General features: G+C 35.1%; 1 long non-coding RNA gene across 5 annotated transcripts in view; it reads right to left on the bottom strand.

Annotated features, from left to right (window-relative positions):
• Window positions 1-337: 337 nt before the first annotated feature.
• LOC135212487 (uncharacterized) overlaps window positions 338-11570 on the bottom strand; it is a 233863-nt gene continuing 222630 nt past the window's right edge. For 4 of the 5 annotated variants that reach the window (XR_010313913.1, XR_010313915.1, XR_010313914.1 and 1 more), the window contains one exon: window positions 339-379. This is a non-coding gene — a long non-coding RNA (uncharacterized LOC135212487). Of the gene's footprint in view, window positions 380-11570 lie in introns of all 5 variants that reach the window. The other variant, XR_010313916.1, reaches the window with a different exon arrangement.

The raw sequence follows: 11570 nt of genomic DNA, 5'->3' as shown, positions 1-11570 counted from the left end.
ATTTTACATTTTAATAATATTAAAATGTGATAATATACTGTAAAATTATTATAAATTTAATCATACATCTAAAACAATGTATAATTATCTTAAAACTGATTATAAATGTAATTTTACATTTTAATAATATTAAAATGTGATAATATACTGTAAAATTATTATAAATTTAATCATACACTTTACAATGATCATGAATGTAATTATACATGTTAAAATTATTATAAAATTTAATTTTTAAATTGACCATGAATTTTTACACTGATTACAGATTAAATAATTTTTAAAATAGTTATAAATGTAAACAAACGTAACGTTTAAAAAGTCTAAATGGTTTTTACCTTGTGCTGACTTCAGTAGACTAGTGGAAACTGTGTTCCTCCTGGAAAGAAAAAAAATTAATATGTGACTAGGCCTATAATGAACCAAACAAAAAACTTTTCAGTTTTCTTCTGAAGATTGAAAAAGAAACACAAAATTATTGTGCATAACGTGTTTACTTATAAGTATTTGAGTGTTGAGTAAAATAAAATGTAAATACTTCGTAATACACAGTAATTTTGTGAGTTTCTTTTTCAATAGGCCTATAATCTTAAATGTGACTAGGCCTATAACATTAACTGTAAATATTTGTAAAATGGGCACCAATCTTGCGTTTAAATTGTAAAATCTTCGAAATCTCAGTAAACGGATATAATAAGTTAAATTAAGAGATATATTTAACTTAAATTCGAATGCTCCGTGTGTAGGATATAAAACCATTAAGTTATAGAAAGATATAATTGAATCAAGCTTCAAATTCGCTGTTTAGGGAATATAATTAAATCACTAACAGTTCAAGGTTAAGGTAGATATAATTAAATATTTAACTGTTCAATTATAAGTGAACAGCACACCACTTCAGCGTTCAACTGACATATGAGTGCACCTGACAATCATACAATCATATACACACACACACACACACACACACACACACACACACACACATATATATATATATATATATATATATATATATATATATATATATATATATATATATATGATTAAGCACACTTAACTGAGTGTTAATTTTACTAGAAATAATAATAATAATAATAATAATAATAATAATAATAATAATAATAATAATAATAATAATAATAATCGCGATATATGATGTAGTATAAATTAAACCGCTAAAATAAAACGCCTTGTAAAACGAGCAATAATTCAAGTCCACACACGCAAACGCACGCACACACACAAGCCTTTAATCAATGAGAGAGAGAGAGAGAGAGAGAGAGAGAGAGAGAGAGAGAGAGAGATTTTGGAACTGCGAGTAAAACGGATACATTTTCTTTGCATCCATTTTCTCTCATTTAAGTTATCAACTGTAACTACAGTGGTACTATATTACTTCAGTTGGGGAATGTCAGTTATTATTTAAAAGTTTAATAAGAGAAATTGCACTTTACTGTATACAGTTGACTGTAGTTACTTATAATTAAAACTCAATTATAAGTAAATCCGGTAAATAAGTTATCCAGCACGGAGAGACTGGATATGAACCCGTGAAAACAAAAACTGTAGACCTAACCGGCGTCCATACTGACTAGGCCTATAGATAGCTACTTCGTATGACTAGACTAGGCCTATATTTCCCGTGTCATTTAGTGTGTGGCGCATGCGTGCGTGCAACACACGAAAAAATGACACGCTAAAAGCGCAATACTATCACCGTACACACTTTTGCTTACGTATCATACTCTTATAACCAACTTCCCTTGAGAAATGATGGCGCCTCTCTCTTCTCTCTCTCTCTCTCTCTCTCTCTCTCTCTCTCTCTCTCTCGCTGTGCTACTATGGCAACGGCAAGAAGGAAGGAAAGGAGAGGAAGTCCTGAGAGGAAATCCTGAGGAAGAGAAGACATCTTAGAGGGAGAGAGCGTCTGAATATCGAGAAGCAATACTGAGTGAATACCAGCCTCGTAGTATAGTTTCTCGATATTCCGTCGAAGGCAGCGATAAGGACGGTAGATAAAGGCGACAGATAAAGGAAGGACATGAGGAAATCGGAGATGGGGAAGGAAAAGGGAAAGAAGAATGTAGGGTCAAGATTAAAAAATTATTACTTATATACTTTTCATACTTCCACCAATCTCCGTTCACTGGTACACTCAGCTGTATGTCTTACACTTTTCAACCACGATTCTACACTTATCATACATACTTTCATTCTTCCTTAAACACTTTTCATGCTTCTACACATTCATCCATACTTCTAACCTGTCGTGTACTTATTACAAAGAACCAATCACCGTTCACCGGTGCACTTTCAGTCTTAATTTAAAACCTGTCACATTAGGCCCATACAAATTGCTAAACGTTTACGCTAGCGCAAAGGAGATCAACCATGAATTTATAGTTGACAACGATCTTCAATGAGCAATCGAATGCATAATATCATTAAATAATAAGTAGCTCTCAGGGCCGTTATAGCACGCCAAATGCATTGGAATATCCACATCAGGACTCTAAAATCAATTAGGCTAAAAGCATCTCTGCACCATTGTGCCACCGCCGGTAACAATAACACTTACGACCTAGCAGTAGAGAGAGAGAGAGAGAGAGAGAGAGAGAGAGAGAGAAATAAATGCAAATGGTAATGGTAACAGCCACCATAACAATAATGGCGCTACCATCCCATCGACATTACGGAAGACCTCCTAAGAACCTCTTCCAAGTTGTTGTTGAACGGACGAAAGTAATGGTCTCTCTCTCTCTCTCTCTCTCTCTCTCTAAGCGTCTCTTAATGCTATCAAGGTATTATCATAATATGTACATGAACTGAACCCAAAATGAAATAGGCCTACAGATTTCTACATAAACTTTCAAGAGGTAAGTTCAAAATAAATTAGGCCTATACACCTTTTCGCATAAACTCTCAAGAGTTAAACGCAATGTGAATTAGGCCTATAGACATTTTCACAAATAAACTAGGCCTATAGACCTTTTCATAAATAGTCATATACATCTTTTCACAAATACTATACTAGATCGATAGACCTTTTCACAAACAAACTAGAGGGAAGTAATAAAGACTTAACACAAATTACCTGGTATATGTCACAACCTCCGCTGGTACCTAGAACAACAATATACCTGTTTGGAACCAGAAGAAACCAAACACCTTTCAAACCAGGTAAGCAAAAGCAGGTACACGAGTTTTTTTTTCTCTCTCTCTCTCTCTCTCTGTTAAGTTTAAGTTTTTTTTCTCAGGCGAGCCAAACGTCGAAGGCAAATAAACCGTCGTAAAGTATTTATAAGGTTTATTTTTACACTTATAAATAAATAAATAAATGAATAAATAAATAAATAAATAAATAAAAGTTGGGGTAAATCATTCCTTGTCAAATTAGGTTGATCAGAGTTGCAGACGAAGGTAACAGGAAACGAGAATCATTACAAAAATTAAGAGAATCTCAGACGATTGTCACTACATGAGCATATCCCAACGCTACGCCACATGCTAAAGCATTCGTGACGCCAGACTGCCACCAGTCAATCAATTAGTTATCCAAGACAATGAGATATACCTTGAACACCACAAGATATGCAAATTACAACGTCCTGTTGTAGAGTGAGATGTTTCTTGGTTATTGTTTGGTTACATGAGATTTAGACTTACAAAAAAAAAAAATAAAAAATAAATAAATAAATAAAGAAAGAAAGAAAAAAAAAAACATATTTTTCAAGGTCAGACAAATACATCGTATTTTTTAAAGTTATTCAAATACACGGCAACACACTAAAAAAATTTTCTCTGGAAAATTATAACTCATTCATCTAGACTCCAAATTTCCATAATAGTTGCATTATACTCTGAGGATTTAATTTTCATTCTAAATATAACTGCTCATCATCATTAAGTGAACTTGACTGCAATAAATATATATAATAAAGGATTTGTTGCCAGCATTATTAAAACAAACAAACAAACAACAGACACACAAACACAAAGCCAGCTCTCGAGAACAGAAGCGGAGACTTGTTTTAATTCATTTTATTTTTATTTTTTTTAAACTTTCTCGATACTGTGAAGCATCTTCGCAAACATATACGTAACTAAACACCACAGTCACCACACACACACACACACAGAGAGAGAGAGAGAGAGAGAGAGAGAGAGAGAGAGAGAGAGAGAGAGAGAGAGAGAGAGAGAGAACAAAAAAACTTGTCAGTCACTCTAAGAATTATATGTAGACGATAAATCTTGTGTAAACACTGACCTCACTCAACAGCGAATACGTTGGCAATGTTGTCAGTATGCTCGTATAATCATGTTGGTAGTGTTAAGAAATTCACAGTCTTGTCAAAACAAATTGTTAAAATTCACAATTATATATTAAAATATATCCCTATGTAATAAAAAAAAAGAAAAAAAGAGACCTTCGAACACCTGAACGGTGTTTTTTTTACATAAAAATATATTTTAACATATAATTGGTGATTTTTTAACATGTTGGTAGTAGTGTTGGTCAGTATACACTCTTATGAATGATGATATACCGACGCTAAGATTCGAGTTATCAAATTTGAATGTTGTCATTTCCTATATTATTATTATTATTATTATTATTATTGATTATTATTATTATTATAATTATTAGTTATTATTATTCTTATTATTATTATTATTATTTTTTCTTATTTATTTATTTTTGGTTTATCACAGTCCTCCAATTCGGAACTGGTGGTATCTATAGTGTGGGGTTCCGGGTTGCATCCTGCCTCCTTAGGAGTCCATCCCTTTTCTTACTATGTGCGCCGTTTCCAGGAGCACACTCTTTTGCATTAGTCCTGGAGCTACTTCTACTATTATTATTATATTATTCAGAAGATGAGCCCTAATCATATGAACAAACCTACAGAGTCTAACTGATTTGAAATTCAACCTTCAAAAGAATATGGTATTATTATTATTATTATTATTATTATTATTATTATTATTATTATTATTATTATTATTATTATTATTATTATTATTACTCAGATGATAAACACCTACTTCATATGGCAACAAGCCCACCACAGGGTCGTCACTGACTTGAAGTTGAAGATGTAAGTGTTTTATGATAAGAAAAAATTCTTTCAAAAATGTTTTCATCCAAGCAAAAAAATAAAAAAAAAAAAAAAAAAAAAAAAATAAAAAATAAATATTTCCCACCATATCCCTTAAACCATTTTCATCATTCAAGGATTTTTTTTTTTTTTTTTTTTGTTTTTTTTTTTTTTTTTTTGGGGGGGGGAGTCTTATCGAGAGGGAACATTACTAATTTTTTTTAACACGAAATATATTTTTAACATAAGCAGAAAGAACAACTCTTTTAAACAGAAGCAGCAAGTTTTTTTTTTTTTTTTTTTTTTGGGGGGGGGAGGGGGGGAGTCTTCTCAACGCAGTCAACGGGACTTTGGGTTTGTAATCAATTAAATAAAAAAACTATTAAAAACTATTCAAGTCATGGCCGGATTTGTAGACTTAAGAATTGTTTATATGAATACAGTTCATCTTTCTGGAATAATAATAATAATAATATCTATCCTTTCACTATGTTGAATTCACGAGAATTAAGTTTCACTTTCACAACGCTGAATTCAAAATAAATTCACTCTCACTTTCACAACGTTGAATTCAAAATAAATTCACTCTCACTTTCACAATGTTGAATTCGGGAGAAATTCCGTCTCATTTGCACTATTTTGAACTCGAGAGATATTCGCTCTCACGTTCACAATGTTCAATTCTAAAAAATCACCTTCACCATGCTGAATTCGGGAGACATTCACTCTCACTTTCACTATTTTGAACTCGAGAGGTATTCACTATCCCTTTCACAATGTTGAATTCAAGAGGTATTCAGTCTCACTTTCACAATGATGAACTCAAGAGAAATTTACACTCACTTTCACTTTGTTGAATTCAAGGGATATTCACCCTCACTTTCACAATGCTGATCTAAAGAGATAATCAGTCTCACTTTCACAATATTGAATTCAAGAGGTATTCACCCTCACTTTCACAAGGCTGATCTAAAGAGATAATCACTCTCCCGTTCACAATGTTGAATTCAAAGGATATTCACTCTCACTTTCACAAAGTTGAATTCGTGAGATATTCACCCTCATTTTCACAATACTGAATTCGGGAGAAATTCACCCTCATTTTCACGATGTTGAATTCAACAGAAATTCACTTTCACTTTCCCAATTTATAATGCAAGATAAATTCTCTATCACTTTCGCAATGTTGAATTAAAGAGAATTTTGCTCTCACTTTCACAATGTTAAATTCCAGAGAAATTCGCTTTCACTTTCACGATGATGAATCCAAGAAAAATTCGCTTTCACTTTCACGATGTTGAATTCAAGAGATATTCACTCTCACTTTCGCAATGTTGAAATCGGAAGAAATTCGCTCACTTTCACAATGTTGAATTATAATATAATCACTTTCACAATCTTGAATTTAAGAGAAATTCTCTTTCACAATTCAAGAGATATATACTCTCACTTTCACAACATCGAATTTCAGAGTACTCACTTTCACATTGAAGTTATATATAAATAAGTACAAATAAAGGTCACGATCAAAGAGAGAGAGAGAGAGAGAGAGAGAGAGGATTAACATTGATGATAAGTATTGTCATTTAATAAATTTACTTACATATAAATTTATGAATGAATATCCTATTATCACCTTTACAAATCAATAATTTTACTACCCTAGTAAAAAAGTAAAAGTTATGAATGACGAGCTTACTATCACTTACATATGAACGAAGATAGTACACATAATACTACACGAGTTTTCTCCATTCATTCATTATAAATAAAAAACAAAAAAGCAAAAACAAAAATCACAACCTAACGGTTTTTACGAGAATCATTCTTGACTATTCAATTCTTAATAACGACGAAGGCTGCAAAAGGACTCTCGCCCTAAGGTACACCGTCCCTAAGGGCGGTTATGGCCGGGTCCCCAGTCTAAAGAGAGCGACGGACAGCAAGCAATTACGCTCCTTACGCCGGGCCTACGCAAGGTCGAATCTCGCGCCGTTCCTCTGCGCACACGATCATGTGGCTGACCCTGACCTTGAAGAATGTAAACAAACCCACGTGACCGATGACGTCACCACCACCACTCTTCAAAGTCACAGGGTACAAAAGGAAGTTTTCGAAAAATTGAACTTTTTTTATTTTATTTTCTTTCTTATCGTTTTGGGAAAAGGTGTAGCTTTCTCCTTTATCTTAACACTTTCTTTAGCCGTCATTTTCTTACTTTCGTTCATAATTGGAGAAACATTGTGGTCATGCACGCAAAACTTTTCCTATAAATAAAGTCTTTTATACAACGTTAACATTCTCTCTCTCTCTCTCTCTCTCTCTCTCTCTCTCTCAAATGTAAATATAAATATATATATATATAAATATATAACACCTCATATTTCTATCATTTTTACCTCTCTCTCTCTCTCTTACAAAGAACCATGCATAACCATAACAACGACCATTCATACTGAAACTTAATTATTTTATAGATATAAATTATATAAACACCTCTTTTTCTATCATTTTTTCCACTCTCTCTCTCTCTCTCTCTCTCTCTCTCTCTCTCTCTTACAAAGAACCATGCATAACCATAACAACGATCATTCATACGGAATAATTACTTCGAGAGAAGGAGAGAGGAGAGAAGGAGAGAGAGAGAGAGAGAGAGAGAGAGAGAGAGAACTGAACGGTCACCATAGCGACGTAAAAATTCACTTTACAAATTGGAGTAACGAGAAAAAGAGAGAAACAACTTCTATATAAATTAATATTCTGATCTTAAATTCATGTTTTCGAAGAATTCGTTAAATATGTTATTTCAACCCTAACATTGTTCTGGAGATCCTTTGTCTTTTAATGAAAAAATAGTACCAATTGAACATTAATATTCAATATTTCACTGCAGACTCCTAAATGCAAGGAACATGAATATTATAATTTCTAGTGGTTGAAAAGAATATATAATATATATATATACCTATTAATATATATTATTACTATTCTTGGAATCAACCACACAACAAATGGTAAATCGAATTCACTGCATACTACCAACTAAAGATGAGAGAGAGAAGAGAGAACGAAGAGGAGAGGACGGGAGAGAAAAGAAGGACGAGAGAGAGAGAGAGAGAGATCAAAAAGTAGAAATTTCTTTACTCTATTAAGTGCCATTATTATATACATTTCCATTTGCTGCATAAACATACATTAACAGAGAGAGAGAAGAAGAAGAGAAGAGAGGAGAGAAGAGAGAGAAGATGAGAGAGAGAGAGACAAAAAAAACTCCAATTTACAATTAATAATTCTTGAAATGAAGTGTAAAGCCAACCAAAACTAAACAAGTAGCAATTTAAAACCTTCCAAGTCTTAGCACAGATTAGGGAGGAGGTCTTGCCAAGCAAAAAAAGGGGAGGAGGAGGTAGGTATGAGGCGGTGAAAGTGGGAAGGGAAAGGGGAAAGGAAAGGGAGGGAAGGTTTTGAGGAAGGGAGAAAGGATGGGGGTGGGGCGGGGGGGGGGGTATTCGATATCTAATACAACCTTGAATGATACGTGGGAGCGACCGTTTCATCTTGTCCCAGCTTTCTTGACCTTTGGGCATAAACTTCGAAGAATGGCTGGTCGGCCAGCATTTGTGGGAAGGGGGAGGGGAAGGGAGGAGGGGAGGGGAAGGGAGGGCAGGGGAGGGGGAAGGGGGAGGGAGGAGAGAAGGGGAGCGAGCTGCAGTCATATGGAGCAACACGGAGCTGAGCCGGGAATTAAAGCAAACGCAATGAAACTAGAAAGATAATTTGAAAACAACGGTGAGGTTATTAATTGCTAAATATTGGCCGCCAGAGAGAGAGAGAGAGAGAGAGGAGAAGAGAGAGAGAGAGAGAGAGAGAGAGAGGTCCTAAAATTTATTGTTCGGTCTATTCTATATACTTCTAAGTTTATTGTACAGTATAAAGTGGTCGACTTAGTTCCTTGATTTCTGGGACTTTGATTATTATCGACTTTCTGGTCGACTGGTTGCGATATCGTTGGCATAGCAAGTTGAATATCCTGAATGATGGTTGATAAGTTGGTGGGAATAAGATCAATACTAATTAAATCCTTGATAACATTTAGCGTCCTCAAAGCTCCTGACAAAACTGTGATTTCTAGAGGTACAAGCTAACCCTGTTGGCCTTTGGTGCTAGACAAAAGACAGCGTATTCGAAAACGTCTAAAATGTCATTTTATTCCTCAGGGAAACTCAAGCCACAGGATGCAGACAGGTTCCTTGAAGTCCTGTTCACACGATTTCCAAAACACTGATCAAGCCAAGCTGTTGCGACTTCCAAAACGGTTAGGGTTAATCCAGAAAAGCATTAGCTTCCTCTATCAATCGATTCTTCTGCGAAATTTTAGATTCTGTAGTGTCGAAAGATCTCTGGATTTTTTATATCTTAGTTTTGTTTGTTTGTTATGGGCGGGTTTTTTAACGTTTGTCAATGGAACCAGTGGTTTATTCAGCGCAACGGGACCAACGGCCTTTACGCGAGGGGACTTCCCGAACCCACGTCCGAGGAGTGTAACTTCTAATCACCAGAAATACACATCTCTCACTCCGCAACTTGGAATGGCCGAGGAACTCGAACTCGCGGATCACAGAGGCTCAGGGACGTCAACACCATAAACCAACCGACGCCACTGAGGAGCTTTTTTTTTTTTTTTTAGATTTTTTTTTTTTTTTTTTTTTTTTTTTTTTTTTTTTAGTGACCCGCCAAAGGAGTTTTGTTTTAACCAGTATCATGTATCTCCACGTCTGACGGGCGGTGATGAGTACAGGTCCGTTGGAGATTACCGTCAAAACACACAAACAAAAGACTGTAATATCATAAAAGATAATAACCCCCAGAAACCTTTGGGAGTCACTATCTAGGAATGATCCGCCGATCTTTGACACTTAAGCCGATGAATGCAACAGATATCTCGAGACTAGGGTCCAGCGGTGAATATTATACAGAAGGGTATCAATTCTTTGGTGAAATTTTGATTTTGCAACATCGTGAGAGCTTTGATACTTCAGCCGACGAATGCAATACATCTTGAGACTAAGGTACAGGGATGAATATTATACAGACAAGTATTGAAATAAGAGATATTCGCACATACAATCTCCAATGGGAAATTGAACGAGTTGAGTCGTTTACTCGTTGAGGGCGTCCCATACCACTGTTATTCCATTTTCTGATGTTTACATGCATAAAAAAATATCTAGTTATTTTATGTATTCTTTAATAAATTTCTGTTTTTTTTTTTACCTCCGTACTACTAAACTGGTTCACTTAAGAATTTACAAATTTCCTTGGTTTGAGCCCTACCCCTTTTTGCGAGATTGCAATTTGGCGGGAACGCCTTGAAATGACTTGGGAAGCTGCCTACCTTCCCATTACCAGCCAATCAGTGGCCTCCAAACAAACGTCTAGTAAGCATTTGGCTCATCCAAGAATCTACCTTAAGTGAACCAGCTATAGTTTCAAACCTTTCATTTTTAGTGCACAAGTTAAAGACTAACATTATACGAAGAGAACTGCTTCAAATCGTAGAATCCAGCGGCATCTTCGGCCTGAATTGTGGGAGGAAGGACAGCGGCCCCCTTACAAGGACTACCAACTAAAGTTAATAATACGCCATGGTCGGATTTCCCATACGCAAAGGAATGGCGTAACACTTCAGAAGTAGGACATGACGCAGGGCTGTCTGTTAACAAGCAACCAATGATGCCTCACAGCAACGCAGCAGAACCTATTGCAGAAAACGGCAAGATTTTAACCCCCTTAAACTCTGTGTAACCTTTTCTCTCCGTAGCAAACTGTAACCTCTCTCTGTAACAAACTGATGTTTACAACCCACAAAAATGGCAAAGTATTGTAAAGGTTGTGCTACGTCCTCTTATAAAGAGTTTAAATAGGTTATTTCTACAACAACAGTTATAAGGATACCCTACGTCCTCTTATGGAGCCTTAAAGAAGAGTTGTATTTTCTGTAACCCCTTTAACCAGATTAGGTGATGCTTATGTTTACAACGACCCACAGAAATTGCAAAGAATTTGGGCGGTTGTAAGCACTTTGTCAAAGATTTAAGTAGGTTTTTTTCTATAACAACAACTATAAGGAATCTATAACAGCGTCAAGAAACAACACAGATTCCTAGAACCGTTACAACAAGGAGAGATGAAACCCTACAGGCACGGAATTCAAGCGGTTGTAAGCAATCTTATAACCCGTTTATAAAAACCGTAAAATAGATTATATCTACAACATCAACAACTATAAGGAATCTATAACAGCACCAAGAAACAACCCGGATTCCAAGAAAAAACAAGAGAGGCAATTCTAGAGGGATACAATTCGAGCGGTTGTGAGCATTCTGATAACCTTCTCAGAAGGCCTTCATATAGATCTACAACAACAGCTATAATGAATCTATAACAGCACCAAGAAACAACCCGGAT

Source organism: Macrobrachium nipponense, chromosome 41 (assembly GCF_015104395.2).
Source record: "Macrobrachium nipponense isolate FS-2020 chromosome 41, ASM1510439v2, whole genome shotgun sequence".
Lineage (NCBI taxonomy): Eukaryota > Metazoa > Arthropoda > Malacostraca > Decapoda > Palaemonidae > Macrobrachium > Macrobrachium nipponense.
This window is presented reverse-complemented; position numbering and strand designations above follow the sequence as displayed.